Genomic DNA, 17,974 nt, shown 5'->3' on the forward strand with positions numbered 1-17,974 from the left:
CTTCAAATGAACATTGCATAGTTCCTTGCCATCAGTTCCTCTCAGAAGCCCACCATTTTCTTCTGACAATAATCCCTTCCAGTTCTGACAATATTTTGTCAGATTTGAAATATATCAGTTGCTGTCAGTAAAATATCAGTTGCTGTCAGTTATAGCTGAGAGGAAAACTGAAGTACCAGGTAATGTCCATGTTTCCCTATGGCTCAAGTGGGTGATGTTACAGTTTAACTGTGTGCTGACCAGAAAGCTGTTATGGGTAATGGCCATTTTCAAAATGGAGGACAGAAAATTCCCTTGATCACAGTGAACAAACAGGACGTGGGACAGGAGAAAGACACTGAGGAGTAGACTGCATGGAAGGTAAGTATGACTTGTGAATGCTTATTTTGACTTTTCATTTTCAGTTCAGGTTTTCTTTAAAGAGGAACTCCAGCCTAAACAAACATACTGTCATTAAGTTACATTAGTTATGTTAATTAAAATAGATAGGTAATATAATCTTAAAAGAACAGGCAAATGTTTGACAGGGAGCTTGAGACACAGTTCCAACTGTCCTGTGTCCTGATCACCCCTCCCAGTTGCTAGGCAATGTGAACAACAACATAGGCAATCCCATCATGCTCTGCACAGCATCAGGGAAAAAAGCCCGGGCTTTTTTTCTTTGATGGGTGGAGCTTAGATAAAAATGCAGCTAAAAATGATGCCTTGGTAAGAAAAACAAAGTTCTGATGCTGTGAAACTGTTAAAGAAACACCAAGCCTTTTCAGTTCTGCTGAGTAGATTTTTAGTCCGGAGGTTCACTTTAAATAGCCCAGGTAAGCAGGAAAACATGCCCCCAAGCCACTTGGCCAATCAGGAACCAGAGGTGTAGTCCTGCATGTCAGCTGACAGCTGGTCAGCTGACCGGCTTCCTTAGAGCATAAGAGGGGCGTCGCTGCCAGTGCATGCGTCCACCCTCAGTCAGAGTATCATGCGACCGGCTCCCCGCAGGCATGCTGTTGACATCATTCCTGCCACTGCAGCCGGCCGCACCAGAAGCCCCAGATGCGCTACCAGCAGAGGAAACAGCAACAGAGCTGATAAGCGCAGGATTACTGACAGGAGGCAGAACGAGACAATATATTTATATATATTTTCATTTTAAACTTCAATTACCTATAGAGTGTTCCGCTTGCGATTGGTTTAGCTTTCAAAATGTATTACTTTTTACCTAAATTTTAACTTACAGTATTCATTAATTCTCTCTCATGGGGCTGTCTTTATTTCCTGATGATTAATTCTCTCTCATGGGGCTGTCTTTATTTTGCCCTATGAATATTCATTAAAGTTTTTACATAGCCCTACCCACTTTAATGCTGCTTGGCTATGCTTGAAATGCATCATGTATAAATTTACATGCTGCCATGTTGTTTTTTACAATCTCTTCTGAAGAAACGAAGGGTGGCTCCTCCTGGAAACGTGTCATCTATAAGCTTAATAGAGTGACTCAGTCACTTTCTGTTCCCCTTGTAGTCCTTTGATATAGTCACAGTAAATGTTGCCTAGCAACCACATGACTTTTCAGCCCTCCTTACAGCCGCCAGCTGCTAGCGTTGCTGAGACAGGCTGATGCCTTTCCCTCCACTGTGGATACCCTCCAAAGAGACCAACGCTCACGTTCAGCTACACCACGCCTCCCCTCCTGCTTCCTGGACTCCTCGCTGAGGTCTCGTGCCCACTGCTGACTGGAGAGCCCAGTCTCTGGCTGCCATCTAAGAGGGACACAAGCTGACTTAGGCTGCTCCTCCCTGACAGCCACTACATACCAGGTGAGACCTGTCTTGGATAGGACAGTGTGGTTGCTACTTTCTGCCAGTCTCTGAGCACTCTTTTTGTTTTGTTTTTAGTCCTGATTGACTGACACTCTCCCCGCCCTGCACTGTTACCGGGAAAGAAACTGCAGGCTGTGTAGGGTTGAGTTGCGATGGATGGAGTGTTTGTACATGACCTTAGCAGCCGCAGTCTTTGCACTTAATGGGGATTTTGCAGTCCTTCTCAAGGTGCTCAGTAGAAGCACAACATCTGAAACACACTCATAATCTTTTAAGAAGCTCCTGAAGTGGTTTATTTCTGAAGTCAAAACACTTTTTGAGGGCATATGGTGCCTTGTGAATAGGACATAGGCGATTAGAGTATTCAAGTCTCCTTCATACGATCTGCCATTCAATTCACAGCTCCGCAGAGCCATATAACGGATGCAAAAATAGCCTACCACCATGGTCGGATTTTAAGGTAATCACTGAAAAAGACATCTTGGATATCCTCTCAAACCTTCGCCAGACTACCAGCGATCTGGACCCTGGCCCCACTATGTTCATGTTGAAATGCCCTGAACTGCGCTGCATAATATGTTGGCGCTTTATAAATACAATAAATAAATAAACTATTTACACCGGCATTCCACAAATTAGTCAACGGTTCCTTACAAGAAGGGTGGTTTACCTCTTGTCTGAAAGAAGCAATCGTCAGGCCACTACTCCAGAAACCATCCTTAGACCCAGATGCTCTAAACCGCTACAGACCTGTCTCAAACCTCCCCTTTCTGGGAAAAGTTATTGAAAAGGCTGTCTACCTCCAACTTGAAGCCAGGCTCTTCAGAAACAGCATCCTTGACCCTCTTCAATCTGGCTTCAGGAACTATCATAGCTGTGAAACAGCCCTCACCTAGATTTGCAATGATATGCTTTTAGCAAGAGACAAGGGTCAATGCTATATCCTTATGTTACTTGACCTCTCAGCGGCTTTTGACACAGTCGATCATGAAATCTTGCTTAACAGGCTACAAGAGTACTGTGCCATAGATGGCATTGTTCTCCGGTGGTTCAACTCCTTCCTGGCTGGCAGAACACAAAGGGTAGCCTTAGGGCCCTTCCTCTCCAACCCTGTACTACTAAACTACGGTGTACCTCAGGGCGCAATATTATCCCCTTTACTTTTCACCATATACATGCTGCCACTTGGAGAAATCATACAAAAACATGGCCTGACATATCATTGCTATGCTGATGACACCCAGCTATATTTGTCATTCAAACCTGGCGTCACAGACCCTACTCCACAAATAAACGCATGTTTAGCTGAGCTTCAGGAGTGGATGAATAATTATTGGCTAAAACTTAATGCTGACAAAACTGAGGTTCTTGTTATCGGGGGTCAGAGCGCAACAGAAAAGCAGCCCCAGTCTCAACCAGCATCGCTAAGGATAGGGAGCTCAGACCTGAACAACGCAGACTGTGTGCACAGCCTGGGAGCAAGGAATGATCGGATAGTATTTTTTAAAATCCGAATTGATCCGGATATCCAGATATCTGGATGAATGTGGATATTTGACCTATTCGGATATCCGGATAGACAAACTGAGAAGTGCCTTTTAAAATGCTTTAAAAACGTTTTTAACCTTCAAAAACTCATTCCCTCCTCCTCCGGAGGAGGATCTTGTCTTCCAGGGAATTGTAGGATGTCAAAAGCCAGCTCACATATATTAGCCAGGAATCGAACCCAGGTCTAGTGCTTGGAAGGCAGCTCTCCTCACCACTATGCCACCAAAAACACTACATTCTGAAGCCAGCCTAGCATGTACCATTGTGATATATCCAAGAGAAAAATGAGCTTGCTTAGGGATTTGTAGGATGTCAAAAGCCAGCTCACATACATTGGCCAGGAATCGAACCCAGGTCTAGTGCTTGGAAGGCAGCTCTCCTCACCGCTATACCACCACCAACACTACATGCTGAAGCCAGCCTAGCATGTACCGTTGTGATATATCCAAGAGATCGATTCAGCAAAATGGCACATTTCATACCCCTGGAGAAATTACCTTCTGATTTATTTGTTGAGAATATTTCTCGATTGCACGCATACCAGAAAATATTGTATCCGACAGAGGGGTGCAATTTGTGTCCCAGTTCTGGAAAAAGTTTTGTGCACATCTAGGTATGTCTTTGTCCTTTTCCTCTGGATTCCATCCTCATACGAATGGCCAGATGGAAAGGACTAATCAGTCTCTTGAACAGTTTCTAAGGTGTTATGTTTCTGAGTCCCAGGAAGATTGGGTACAGTTTTTGCCATTCGCAGAGTTTTTACATAACAATTTAGTGAATGCTTCATCCAAACTTTCACCATTCCAAGTGGTTTTCGGGAGATCTCCCAGATTCTCGTGTGTCCCCCCTTCCTCCTCCTCATCCTTCCCAGTTTTGCAGGACTGGGTGATCAGGATGCGAGAAATTTGGGCCTCAGTCAATCTGAATTTAAAGAAAGCTGTCGCATCTCAGAAACGACAAGCCGATCGGCATCGCTCTCCTCATCAGCAGTTTTTTCCTGGAGATCGAGTATGGGTTTCCACAAAAAATATTGGGTTGCGCCAACCTTCGGCCAAACCCGGTCCCAAATATATTGGACCTTACGTTATTTCTGAAAGAATTAATGAAGTAACCTATAAGGTGTCTCTGCCGGCTTCCATGAAGGGGTAAGGCTTTTCATGTGTCTCTGCTGAAAACTGCTGCTGATGCTGATACTGGTTCCACTCCCCCCCCCCTCCCATTATTATTGATGGGGAACCTGAATTTGAGGTAGAGAAAATTCTGGATTCAAGGAAAGTAATAAATTCTATACAGTATTTGATACATTGGAAGGGTTAAGGCCCAGAGGAAAGATCATGTATTCCTGCTCATAGACTTCATGCAGATGAATTGATTTCTAAATTTCATAATTCTCACCCAGATAGACCAGTTATTGCGTGTTAGGAGTCCACGCCTCGGGGGGAGGGGGGGGGGAATGGGTAATGTCAGTAATCCTGTGCTTACCAGCTCAGTTGCTGCTGCCACCTCGGGCAGCGCATTTGGGACTTCCGGTGCGGCTGGCCGCAGTGGCAGGGATAGTGTCAGCAACGTTCCTGCGTAGATCCGGCCGCATGATACTCAGACTATAAATGAGGGCGGACGCATGGGCTGGCAGCTTCGCTCCTCTTATGCTCTAAGGAAGCTTGGCAGCTGATCAGCTGTCAGCTGACACGCATGGCTCCTCCTCCGGTTCCTGATTGGCCTAGCAGCTTGGGGGCATGGTCTCCTGCTTACCCGGGCTTCTTAAGCGTCGTTCTGACACTTTGCAGTGAAGGCTTCAGACCTTAGTCAGTTCTGTGTGTGGCTTGAACCGGCAGGACCCCGGGGATTCCATACTAGCTCAGCATCTATATATACTGATTACTTGTGTTTGACTATTGCCTGTTTCTCTGACTTCTCTTTGCCTGCCGATTCTGTACCTCTGCCAATCTGATCTGTTACCGACCTCTGCCTGATAACTCACTTAGATTTTGCTTGCCGATTTTGTACCTCACTAATCTGATCTGTTGCCAACCTGTTTCTGTATGACCATTCTTTATATCTGTATCCAGTGTTAGTACTGCCTTCTACTATCACTGTCTGTAAGACATTTCCCTTTTAGGAAACGTCTGATTGTTGTCTGTCTGCTAGTGCCCACACACACTAGCAGATTGTTACAAATATATGCAAAGCAATGAAGCTGAACACACCTCCAGAACCGCTGGAATGCAATGATGTGTCACCTTGTTAATTTGTACAGAGCCATAATAATCCAACATTGTTTGATCCTCATCAGTGCATGGCATATTTAATTTGGCTCTATGGAGTAGGGCTTGTAATACAGAGAGGTAAAGACTAACCAGCAAGCTCATGGTGAACCAGAACTAATTGGAGTGTGTGAGGGGCTACAATGGTCCTAAAAGCCCCTTACTAAAATGCTAAGAAAAACAAAAGTTTGCTTTCTTAAAACAGAAAGAATTTGCGATAATTCAGGTTGGAGTGAGCTTGAGATGTCTCCCAGCGCATCACTGCTGAATATATGCAAATTAACCATTGTTACCCTTAGAAGCTGAACACACCTCCAGAACCGCTGGAATGCAATGATGTGTCACCTTGTTAATTTGTATAGAGCCATAATAATCCAACATGCATCCAGACTGTTTCGGATTGTTTGATCCTCCTCAGTGCATGGCATGGATTAATTTGGCTCTATGGAGTAGGGCTTGTAACACCGAGAGGTACAGACTAACCAGCAAGCTCATGGTGAACCAGAACTCATTGGAGTGTGTGAGGGAAAAAGAAATGCAAAGTCATTGGTTTCAAAATCATAGGCCTTTAGGCATATTTTGTAATCCAAGCAGATGTTAAAGTTCCAAGATAGCTGCTGGGTGGCCCTCTGCCCAGCAGCAGGTCTAGTTGTAATCCAGATGATGTTAAGATGGAGGACTGAAGTCCGCCTGCTGGCAATGTGCTTTTGATGAAGCTGGTTTGGGGGTGTGACAACGCCTGCCCCCTCTGAATTACCCACCAATGACAGCCCACCTCCTCCTAGGGGAATGTTGATCTTAAATTGTAACACTGTAACTCATAAACGATAAATGTCATATTTAGGCGGACAGCGGATTCATAATTGTCAAAAAATACAGATTAATATGACATCTTGCATGAGTGCGTTAGGCTGTCCTGTCCCCAAGATAGGCTGTCCTGTCCCCAAGAAGGGTCATACACCAATAACCGGACGGGTTATTGTTATGAACTTTATATCAGCACATTGGGCAGATTTTGACGAATAAGACTATATGAATTTCATAAACCACATGCATTTAAATCTGCCCCCCAGCGGTGCCACTGTGTCTACTGGATACCAGTGTTCCTACAGCCCCCTGTGGAGCTGGCTTCCTTGCTACTCTTTGATGAAAGCCACCTTTTGGTGTTTTAATCATCATCTAAGCGTGACCAGCTAGGGTTTCACACCTCTGTGTCACTTCCGTGACAGGAATATTGCAAGGATTAAACTCCTCATTCCTTCAGAGGATCTTCCAACCCTAGTTCATGCCTTCGTCACATGCCTTCACCTTCTTAAGAAAGACCTACGCCGCCTGCAATTAGTACAGAATGCCACCGCAAGGCTGTTAACGAGCCAATCCCACCATTGCCACATAACACCAACCCTGTGCTCACTCCACTGGCTACCGATAAAATGGAGAATTTTGATTAAGATTGGCTTACTGACATTCAATTCCTTGCACAATCTGGGCCCTGGATACCTGAAGGATGCAACTGCATCACCCTCCCCCCCCCCTCCCACACACACACACACAATCTTAGATCAAAAGGACGTAACACCTTGGTCACCCCCAGAGTCCACCTCAAAACCTTTGGAAACAGAGCCTTTTGTCATGCTGCCCCTACACTTTGGAACTCCCTGCCACACCCAAACAGGACAGCTCTATCTCTGGAAGCATTTAAGTCTAAACTGAAAACCCACCTCTTCAGTCTGGCATTCATGAACACCTGACTATCTCCTCTGTAACACAGTCCAGCCTGCAACCCTGTATTGATCTGAGACACAACTATGCGCTTTGAGTCCCATGGGAGAAAAGCGCTTTACAAATGTTATTGTATTATTGTAATCTTATTACCCTGATTGCTTTCGGCTGGAGTAGTTGAAGGTGTGGGGAGGACATCAGTCTTTTTTTTGTAAGCTGTCAGATTTAGCAAGAGGTGGACCAGGGGAATTGGGTCGACAGTAGTTCTTGATCTTTGCAATGTCTCTGATGAACTCACAGAAGTAAGAGAAAGGAGAAAAGGAGACTTGATACTGTCTTTTGTACCTTGACCCTAATCCAGACCACTTTTCTTGAATATTGTATGGCAGCTTGGAGACAATAGGGGTCACCCCCTGGGATATGTTCACGTAACTGAGGCCAAGTAGGTGAGTGTCTTGTTTAGCCAGCTAGGGTTCTAGAATGAGGTCACTGAGCTCCTGAAATCTCAGGCAGTCTTTGCTAGATATGTTGGGAAAGTTCTTCAAACGTTTGAACAAAGCATTTTCTATGACCTCAGTGCTACCAAAGCACTCCTCTAGTCGGTCCCAAGCAGCTTTGAGGACTCCAGTACAGAGGTGGACTGATCTGAGACTCTTTACATGTTCTGAAGATTGTGTGCCTAGCCACCGGAAGAGAAGGTCTAGCTCTTCAGCTGAAGTGATGCCAAGGTCACTAATTGCACCTTTGAAGGCATATTTCCAGCAGGCCCGGATTTACATCACTAGAGCTTATAGGCACAGATCATAATTTTTTTTTCGCTTCAGTGTCTCTTTAAAATTGTATTAGGCTTAGCCTCATCACTTTCATTTGCAGGTTGCTCTAGAACCTTCAGCCTTGCCATAGCTGTGGCATATGCACATTGCTGTACCAGGATGGCTGTTTCTGCCTTTTTGCGAGTTGCATCAATTTCCATTTCTGCTTTCCTGTGTGCAAAGGCAGCCTGCATTTTAAGGGCTTCTGAATCTGCATGTGCCTTTATAAGTTGCTCATTGACGCTTGAATACTTTGATAATTATGACTTCGACTGAATTGACGGCTTGCTAGAAACAGATGTGTGAGATGGTGATTTGCAAAGTTAAATGATTTTTTAGTTTCAAAGTTTTTTTATTATGGAAAAATAAAACGGTACACAGTAGTTAAAAAGTCACCACCACCCAACATGGGCAGACTGACATAACAGTGAAACGGTATACAGAATCACAGTCATTGCAAGGATATACAATGCAGAAATTGTATAGACATAGGTAACAACAACTGTAAGCCTAAAAGAACAACAATTATAATAATGGGGACATTAGTTATGGTAGTAAGAAAGAAAGTACATATGTAGAACAGAAATATATTAACAGTAGCATCGTGGGGGGAGAAGTGGGGGTCACAAGTGGATAGCATGGGGTTACTTTGGTCTAAATTGTTCTAGATAGACCCTCCCGTACATATGACTCCACGGTAAGTTTAGGCCTCCAGGACCGTTGAAAAGCTGAGGTTCCCCCTAAAATCTACCCAAATATTGGTAAATTGGTCCATTGTGTCTTTAATTAGGGCATTTAGACGTTCACATACCATTATACAATCAATTCTTCATTCCAATACTGCTAAAGAAAGAGAAGGTTGCAACCATTGAGAAGCTATATAGGGTTGGCAGCAACAAGAATTTATTGTAAGAGTCTGTGTTGTGAGTTTGTGAATCTTGGGGGCTTTAGGCCTAACAGGTAAACCTTAGGGTTTTTAGTAACACGGGGTGAAAATAGGTCAGAAATCTTTCTGGTTAATGTTGACCAAAATGACGCAACTTTTGGACAGGTCCACCATGTGTGGAAGGTTGTGCCATTAGTGGCACAGCCTCGGAAGCAACGGGCAGAGCGAGTTGGGTCAATTTTATGAAGACGGAAAGGGTCTAAGTATGAGTCTGAGTGAGGACTCCAGGTTAGAGGTTTGCAGACTTCCCCTAGAAAGAGTGTGGAGGCACTGTGACCATTGTTCCATGGTTAATGTAATGATCAGTGGTAGCTCTAACAGCAATACAGGTATCTGATTATATGGTGATCTGCAGTATCACCAATAATGCAGATAAGCAACAGCAGGTAACGTCAAACTTTATTGCACAAATGTGGTGATTGGTGCAACAGTAATCAGAGAGCTCCTAAGGTGATAGCCCTTGGTGACTGAGGCTATCACCAGGAAGCGAATGGTCATACTAGCAAGGTCGGTAACGGGTCAGACAGTAGCGGCACAGAATCGTCAGGCAAATCGTAGTCGGTAAACAGGCGAGAGGTCGGCAACGGGTCGGGCAAGAGCGGTACAGAATCGTCAGGCAAACTTAGTCGGTATTCAGGCAATGAGTCGGCAGCAGATCAGATAGGCAGAAGTACAGAATCAATAGGCAGAAGCGAGGTCAGAGGTCAAGCAAAAGGTCATACACAGAAATATCAATACAGTATAATAATTATAATTATAGCTATCAAAAGTCCTGAGCTAAGTGTGACTCCCCGGGGTCCTGCTGGATCAACACACCAGGATCTGACTAAAGGTCTGAGAGCTAGTACAGAAGTATTCGCAACAGCAGACACAGAGCAAATGACAGGCGAAGCTAAAATAGTGTGTAGCAGCCCGCAGCTCCACCCAGAGGCCCAGCCAATAGGGAAGCAGACTGGCATCAGCTGACCGAGCAGGTCAGCTGACCCGCCCCCTTAACGCATAAGTGCGGCGGCGGTCGGCGCGCACGCGAGCCCGACGCTCGCTCACTTCCCTACTGAAACCAGACCTCCCAGGTGCTGATGGGAGGCCCGGAGAAGCCACGGCGGAAGATGCCGTGCCAGCTGGTGCGGAAGCGGAGGTTGGGCCGCTATCCGCATCCTAAGGCGGCATAACAGTTAATGGTGTACCTAGATCTTTTTCTCATTCTTGCATGTATAGAAATTTATAGTCAGAGGGAGGGTTGATTAAAGGTACAGTATAGGAAAGATAGAATGTCTTTTCGTAACGGATCATTAAGGCAAAAGTTCTCAAAAGAGGATTGTTGGATTTCTTGGTCTGGTGGTACCATAGAGCTAAAGTAGTGAAGAATTTGGGAAGACCTGAAGTATTCCAAGGGTGGTATATTTTTTTCAGCAATAAGCTGTTCAAGAGTGCAAAGCTTACCTCTCAGCAAGAAACACCTGAGAGAGGTCAGTCCCTGGGACTGCCACCAATGGAAGGCTCGTGGTTCCTGACCAGGTAAGAAATCCGGGCTTTGCAGAAATTCTATCCGTGAGGATGGCTGAGACTGCAGTTTCAGTTTAAAGCGACATCTGCGCCAAATGGTCAATGTATGGGCCGTTAAAGGGGATTCTTTAGTTACGGCAACCGGGAAAGGTGATTTGGCCTATAAGGCACCTTTCCATGAAATTGGGGATAAAAGAGCATTTTCCAGGGAGACTCAGATAGGGGTGTGAGAGCCTGCGTAGATTAGAGGCAGAGAAGCCAGCTGGGAAGAGTTAAAGTATCGCTTCAAGTGGGGAACTGAGAGGCTCCCATCTTTCCTGTGCCAGTGCATAGGTTTTTTTTTGAAATTCGAGGATGTTTGTTTCTCCAAATAAATTTGAATAGAGCAGTCTGTAATATTCATAGCTCTGAGGCCTGTACTTGGATAGGCAGTACCCTAAAGAAATAAGTAAGTTTTGATAGCCACGTCATTTTTATGGCCGTGACTCTTCCAAGCCAGGAAAGATGGGGGAAATCCCATTGTGACAGGAGGGTCAGGAGTTTTTGCACCAGGGGTCTATAGTTCTATTTATATGCTTGAGAAACATCATTGCATAATTTAACACCGAAATATTGGATATAGTGAGGCTGATATTGAAAACGGAAAACTGAGGCCATCATTCTACCCATATCCTTAGAGAAGTTACAGAACATGATTTCTGACTTCTCAATATTAAGTTGCAGGCCTGAAATCAGGCCAAAAGTACGGAAGGTCTTCAGGAGATTGGGGATTAAAACCACAGGATTGGTGAGGGTAAGGAGGACGTCGTCCGCAAAAAGACGTAGTTTTGCTTTGTGGGGAGGGATAGTATACCCTGAGATATCGGGATGGGATCTAATGCGTTCCGCAAGTGGCTCCATGGCTAGTGCAAAGATATCAGGTGACAGGGGGCAACCTTGCCTTGTGCCTCGAAAAATATTAATAGGTTGGAAAGAAGGAAGTTGGTAGTTTCAGTGTAGCTTGGGGTGAGGAATATAATAATGTTAGCCACTGTAAAAAGTTCCCTTGTATCCCCAATCTCCTGAACACCCCAAACATATAAGGCCATGTCACAGTATCAAAGGCCTTGTCAAGGTCTAAGGCCAGTAATACCAGGGGTGTTTTAGTTCTCTGGGCATGTGTGATAATATTAAAGTTCCTCCTTAGGTTGTCGGAGGCCTGTCTGTGTGGGATAAAACCCACTTGGTCCCTGGAGACTAAACGAGGTAGGAGTTTGTTAAGGCGAGCTGCAAGCATGGCTGTCAGTATTTTATACTCTAGATTTAAAAGAGAGATGGGACGATAATGTTTAGGGTTAAGAGGATGCTTATGAGGTTTAGGGATAATAGTAATGGTGGAGGCCAGGAATTCAGAGGGGATATGATTCAATTTTCGCAGTGAATTTAGAGCCTTGGTTAATGGGGTGATAAGTAGTGTTGGGCGAACATCTAGATGTTCGGGTTCGGGCCGAACAGGCCGAACATGGCCGTGATGTTCGGGTGTTCGACCCGAACTCCGAACATAATGGAAGTCAATGGGGACCCGAACTTTTGTGCTTTGTAAAGCCTCCTTACATGCTACATACCCCAAATGTACAGGGTATGTGCACCTTGGGAGTGGGTACAAGAGGAAAAATTTTTTTAGCAAAAAGAGCTTATAGTTTTTGAGAAAATCGATTTTAAAGTTTCAAAGGGAAAACTGTCTTTTAAATGCGGGAAATGTCTGTTTTCTTTGCACAGGTAACATGCTTTTTGTCGGCATGCAGTCATAAATGTAATACATATAAGAGGTTCCAGGAAAAGGGACCGGTAACGCTAACCCAGCAGCAGCACACGTGATGGAACAAGAGGAGGGTGGCGCAGGAGGAGAAGGCCACGCTTTGAGACACAACAACCCAGGCCTTGCATGAGGACAAGAAGCGTGCGGATAGCAATTTGCATTTTGTCGCCATGCAGTCATAAATGTAATACAGATGAGAGGTTCAATAAACAGGGACCGGAAACGCTAACCCATCACAGATGTTCATTGTTCATGTTACTTGGTTGGGGTCCGGGAGTGTTGCGTAGTCGTTTCCAATCCAGGATTGATTCATTTTAATTTGAGTCAGACGGTCTGCATTTTCTGTGGAGAGGCGGATACGCCGCCGATCTGTGACGATGCCTCCGGCAGCACTGAAACAGCGTTCCGACATAACGCTGGCTGCCGGGCAAGCCAGCACCTCTATTGCGTACATTGCCAGTTTGTGCCAGGTGTCTAGCTTCGATACCCAATAGTTGAAGGGTGCAGATGGATTGTTCAACACAGCTACGCCATCTGACATGTAGTCCTTGACCATCTTCTCCAGGCGATCGGTGTTGGAGGTGGATCTGCACGCTTGCTGTTCTGTGTGCTGCTGCATGGGTGTCAGAAAATTTTCCCACTCCAAGGACACTGCCGATACCATTCCCTTTTGGGCACTAGCTGCGGCTTGTGTTGTTTGCTGCCCTCCTGGTCGTCCTGGGTTTGCGGAAGTCAGTCTGTCGGCGTACAACTGGCTAGAGGAGGGGGAGGATGTCAATCTCCTCTCTAAAGTCTCCACAAGGGCCTGCTGGTATTCTTCCATTTTGACCTGTCTGGCTCTTTCTTCAAGCAGTTTTGGAACATTGTGTTTGTACCATGGATCCAGAAGGGTATAAACCCAGTAATTGGTGTTGTCCAGAATGCGCACAATGCGTGGGTCGCGTTCAATGCAGTCCTAGGCCGAAGAGGTCATAGCCTAGGGTCACAAAACCTGTTTATTGGGCAATTTCAATGGTGGCGAGTCTGACGTACATAAATCGCAGCAATGGCCGTTAGCAACGTCTGAATCTCACGAAATGTCTCATGCAGGTAGAAGACATATTGTTAGACTTGGGCTCCAAAGATGGGTTCCCTACATCTCTGCAAACCAGAGTTACAGGGCTCCAAATTTGGTAAAATCCCCCATAGGCTTTCATTGGGCCTCCTATTTACAGTTCCAAAATCTCACATCTTTTCAAAGGGCAATTACTCAGCAGTGGCAAATTTTCTAGCATTGTAGGGACCCTTAGGGGGAACATGACTGGTGAGTTTCGGGCCCCTAGGCCGAAGAGGTCATAGCCTAGGGTCACAAAAACCTGTTTATTGGGGCTATTTCAATGGTAGTGATGATGACGTACATAAATCGCAGCAATGGCCGTTAGCAAAGTCTGAATCTCACGAAATGTCTCATGCAGGTAGAAGACATATTGTTAGACTTGGATTCCAAAGATGGAGTCCCTACATCTCTGCAAACCAGAGTTACAGGGGTCCAAAATTGGTAAAATCCCCCATAGGATTTCATTGGCTCCCTATTTCACTTTCCAAAATCTCACATCTTTTCAAAGGGCAATGGCTCAGCAGTACCAAATTTTCTAGCATTGTAGGGACCCTTAGGGGGAACATGACTGGTGAGTTTCGGGCCCCTAGGCCGAAGAGGTCATAGCCTAGGGTCACAAAAACCTGTTTATTGGGGCTATTTCAATGGTAGTGATGGTGACGTACATAAATCGCAGCAATGGCCGTTAGCAAAGTCTGAATCTCACGAAATGTCTCATGCAGGTAGAAGACATATTGTTAGACTTGGATTCCAAAGATGGGGTCCCTACATCTCTGCAAACCAGAGTTACAGGGGTCCAAAATTGGTAAAATCCCCCATAGGATTTCATTGCCTCCCTATTTCACTTTCCAAAATCTCACATCTTTTCAAAGGGCAATGGCTCAGCAGTACCAAATTTTCTAGCATTGTAGGGACCCTTAGGGGGAACATGACTGGTGAGTTTCGGGCCCCTAGGCCGAAGAGGTCATAGCCTAGGGTCACAAAAACCTGTTTATTTGGGCTATTTCAATGGTAGTGATGGTGGCGTACATAAATCTCAGCCATGGCCGTTAGCAAAGTCTGAATCTCACGAAATGTCTCATGCAGGTAGAAGACATATTGTTAGACTTAGATTTCCAAAGATGGGGTCCCTACATCTCTGCAAACCAGAGTTACAGGGGTCCAAAATTGGTAAAATCCCCCATAGGCTTTCATTGGGCCTCCTATTTACCGTTCCAAAATCTCACACCATTTCAAAGGGCAATGGCTCAGCAGTGGCAAAACTCACCAGTCATGATCCCCCTAAGGGTCCCTACAATGCTAGAAAATTTGGTACTGCTGAGCCATTGCCCTTTGAAAAGATGTGAGATTTTGGAAAGTGAAATAGGGAGCCAATGAAATCCTATGCGGGATTTTACCAATTTTGGACCCCTGTAACTCTGGTTTGCAGAGATGTAGGGACCCCATCTTTGGAATCCAAGTCTAACAATATGTCTTCTACCTGCATGAGACATTTCGTGAGATTCAGACTTTGCTAACGGCCATTGCTGCGATTTATGTACGTCACCATCACTACCATTGAAATAGCCCCAATAAACAGGTTTTTGTGACCCTAGGCTATGACCTCTTCGGCCTAGGGGCCCGAAACTCACCAGTCATGTTCCCCCTAAGGGTCCCTACAATGCTAGAAAATTTGGTACTGCTGAGCCATTGCCCTTTGAAAAGATGTGAGATTTTGGAAAGTGAAATAGGGAGCCAATGAAATCCTATGGGGGATTTTACCAATTTTGGACCCCTGTAACTCTGGTTTGCAGAGATGTAGGGACCCCATCTTTGGAATCCAAGTCTAACAATATGTCTTCTACCTGCATGAGACATTTTGTGAGATTCAGACTTTGCTAACGGCCATTGCTGCGATTTATGTACGTCACCATCACTACCATTGAAATAGCCCCAATAAACAGGTTTTTGTGACCCTAGGCTATGATCTCTTCGGCCTAGGGGCCCGAAACTCACCAGTCATGTTCCCCCTAAGGGTCCCTACAATGCTAGAAAATTTGGTACTGCTGAGCCATTGCCCTTTGAAAAGATGTGAGATTTTGGAAAGTGAAATAGGGAGCCAATGAAATCCTATGGGGGATTTTACCAATTTTGGACCCCTGTAACTCTGGTTTGCAGAGATGTAGGGACCCCATCTTTGGAATCTAAGTCTAACAATATGTCTTCTACCTGCATGAGACATTTCGTGAGATTCAGACTTTGCTAACGGCCATTGCTGCGATTTATGTACGTCACCATCACTACCATTGAAATAGCCCCAATAAACAGGTTTTTGTGACCCTAGGCTATGACCTCTTCGGCCTAGGGGCCCGAAACTCACCAGTCATGTTCCCCCTAAGGGTCCCTACAATGCTAGAAAATTTGCCACTGCTGAGTAATTGCCCTTTGAAAAGATGTGAGATTTTGGAACTGTAAATAGGAGGCCCAATGAAAGCCTATGGGGGATTTTACCAAATTTGGAGCCCTGTAACTCTGGTTTGCAGAGATGTAGGGAACCCATCTTTGGAGCCCAAGTCTAACAATATGTCTTCTACCTGCATGAGACATTTCGTGAGATTCAGACGTTGCTAACGGCCATTGCTGCGATTTATGTACGTCAGACTCGCCACCATTGAAATTGCCCAATAAACAGGTTTTGTGACCCTAGGCTATGACCTCTTCGGCCTAGGACTGCATTGAACGCGACCCACGCATTGTGCGCATTCTGGACAACACCAATTACTGGGTTTATACCCTTCTGGATCCACGGTACAAACACAATGTTCCAAAACTGCTTGAAGAAAGAGCCAGACAGGTCAAAATGGAAGAATACCAGCAGGCCCTTGTGGAGACTTTAGAGAGGAGATTGACATCCTCCCCCTCCTCTAGCCAGTTGTACGCCGACAGACTGACTTCCGCAAACCCAGGACGACCAGGAGGGCAGCAAACAACACAAGCCGCAGCTAGTGCCCAAAAGGGAATGGTATCGGCAGTGTCCTTGGAGTGGGAAAATATTCTGACACCCATGCAGCAGCACACAGAACAGCAAGCGTGCAGATCCACCTCCAACACCGATCGCCTGGAGAAGATGGTCAAGGACTACATGTCAGATGGCGTAGCTGTGTTGAACAATCCATCTGCACCCTTCAACTATTGGGTATCGAAGCTAGACACCTGGCACAAACTGGCAATGTACGCAATAGAGGTGCTGGCTTGCCCGGCAGCCAGCGTTATGTCGGAACGCTGTTTCAGTGCTGCCGGAGGCATCATCACAGATCGGCGGCGTATCCGCCTCTCCACAGAAAATGCAGACCGTCTGACTCAAATTAAAATGAATCAATCCTGGATTGGAAACGACTACGCAACACTCCCGGACCCCAACCAAGTAACATGAACAATGAACATCTGTGATGGGTTAGCGTTTCCGGTCCCTGTTTATTGAACCCCTCATCTGTATTACATTTATGACTGCATGGCGACAAAATGCAAATTGCTATCCGCACGCTTCTTGTCCTCATGCAAGGCCTGGGTTGTTGTGTCTCAAAGCGTGGCCTTCTCCTCCTGCGCCACCCTCCTCTTGTTCCATCACGTGTGCTGCTGCTGGGTTAGCGTTACCGGTCCCTTTTCCTGGAACCTCTTATATGTATTACATTTATGACTGCATGCCGACAAAAAGCATGTTACCTGTGCAAAGAAAACAGACATTTCCCGCATTTAAAAGACAGTTTTCCCTTTGAAACTTTAAAATCGATTTTCTCAAAAACTATAAGCTCTTTTTGCTAAAAAAAATTTTTCCTCTTGTACCCACTCCCAAGGTGCACATACCCTGTAAATTTGGGGTATGTAGCATGTAAGGAGGCTTTACAAAGCACGAAAGTTCGGGTCCCCATTGACTTCCATTATGTTCGGAGTTCGGCCATGTTCGGCCCGAACCCGAACATCTAGATGTTCGCCCAACACTACACGTGACCCGTTCGGCCAATCACAGCGCTAGCCGAACGTTCGGGTAACGTTCGGCCAGGCGCTCTTAGTTCGGCCATATGGCCGAACAGTTTGGCCGAACACCATCAGGTGTTCGGCCGAACCCGAACATCACCCGAACAGGGTGATGTTCTGCAGAACCCGAACAGTGGCGAACACTGTTCGCCCAACACTAGTGATAAGGTGTGGAAGACACTTTTTTTAGTATAGAGCTGAGAGGCCGTCTGGGCCTGGCGCTTTATGTAATTTTAGTTTTTGTATCATTTTGGTTGCCTCTAGTTCAGAAAATGGGTTATTGAGAGACACAAGTGCCTAGGGCGCAATTGCGGGGAGGTGAACTTGGTCTAGAAACTCATTGATTTTATTAGGGTCTTGTTGTGAGGGAGGGCTATATAGTTGGGACTGGAGTAATATGAGTGAAAAATGTCGTGAATTTTAGTCGGGTCGGCTGTGATATTGCCTTCGGGGGTCC

General features: G+C 45.5%; 1 protein-coding gene across 1 annotated transcript in view; it reads right to left on the reverse strand.

The window, feature by feature from the left end:
- The window catches only part of HSD11B1 (hydroxysteroid 11-beta dehydrogenase 1), a 636,303-nt gene that overhangs the window by 166,981 nt on the left and 451,348 nt on the right, over positions 1-17,974 (reverse strand). The gene's annotated exons all lie outside the window — the stretch shown is intronic.

This window comes from Hyperolius riggenbachi, chromosome 2, assembly GCF_040937935.1.
Source record: "Hyperolius riggenbachi isolate aHypRig1 chromosome 2, aHypRig1.pri, whole genome shotgun sequence".
Classification (NCBI taxonomy): domain Eukaryota; kingdom Metazoa; phylum Chordata; class Amphibia; order Anura; family Hyperoliidae; genus Hyperolius; species Hyperolius riggenbachi.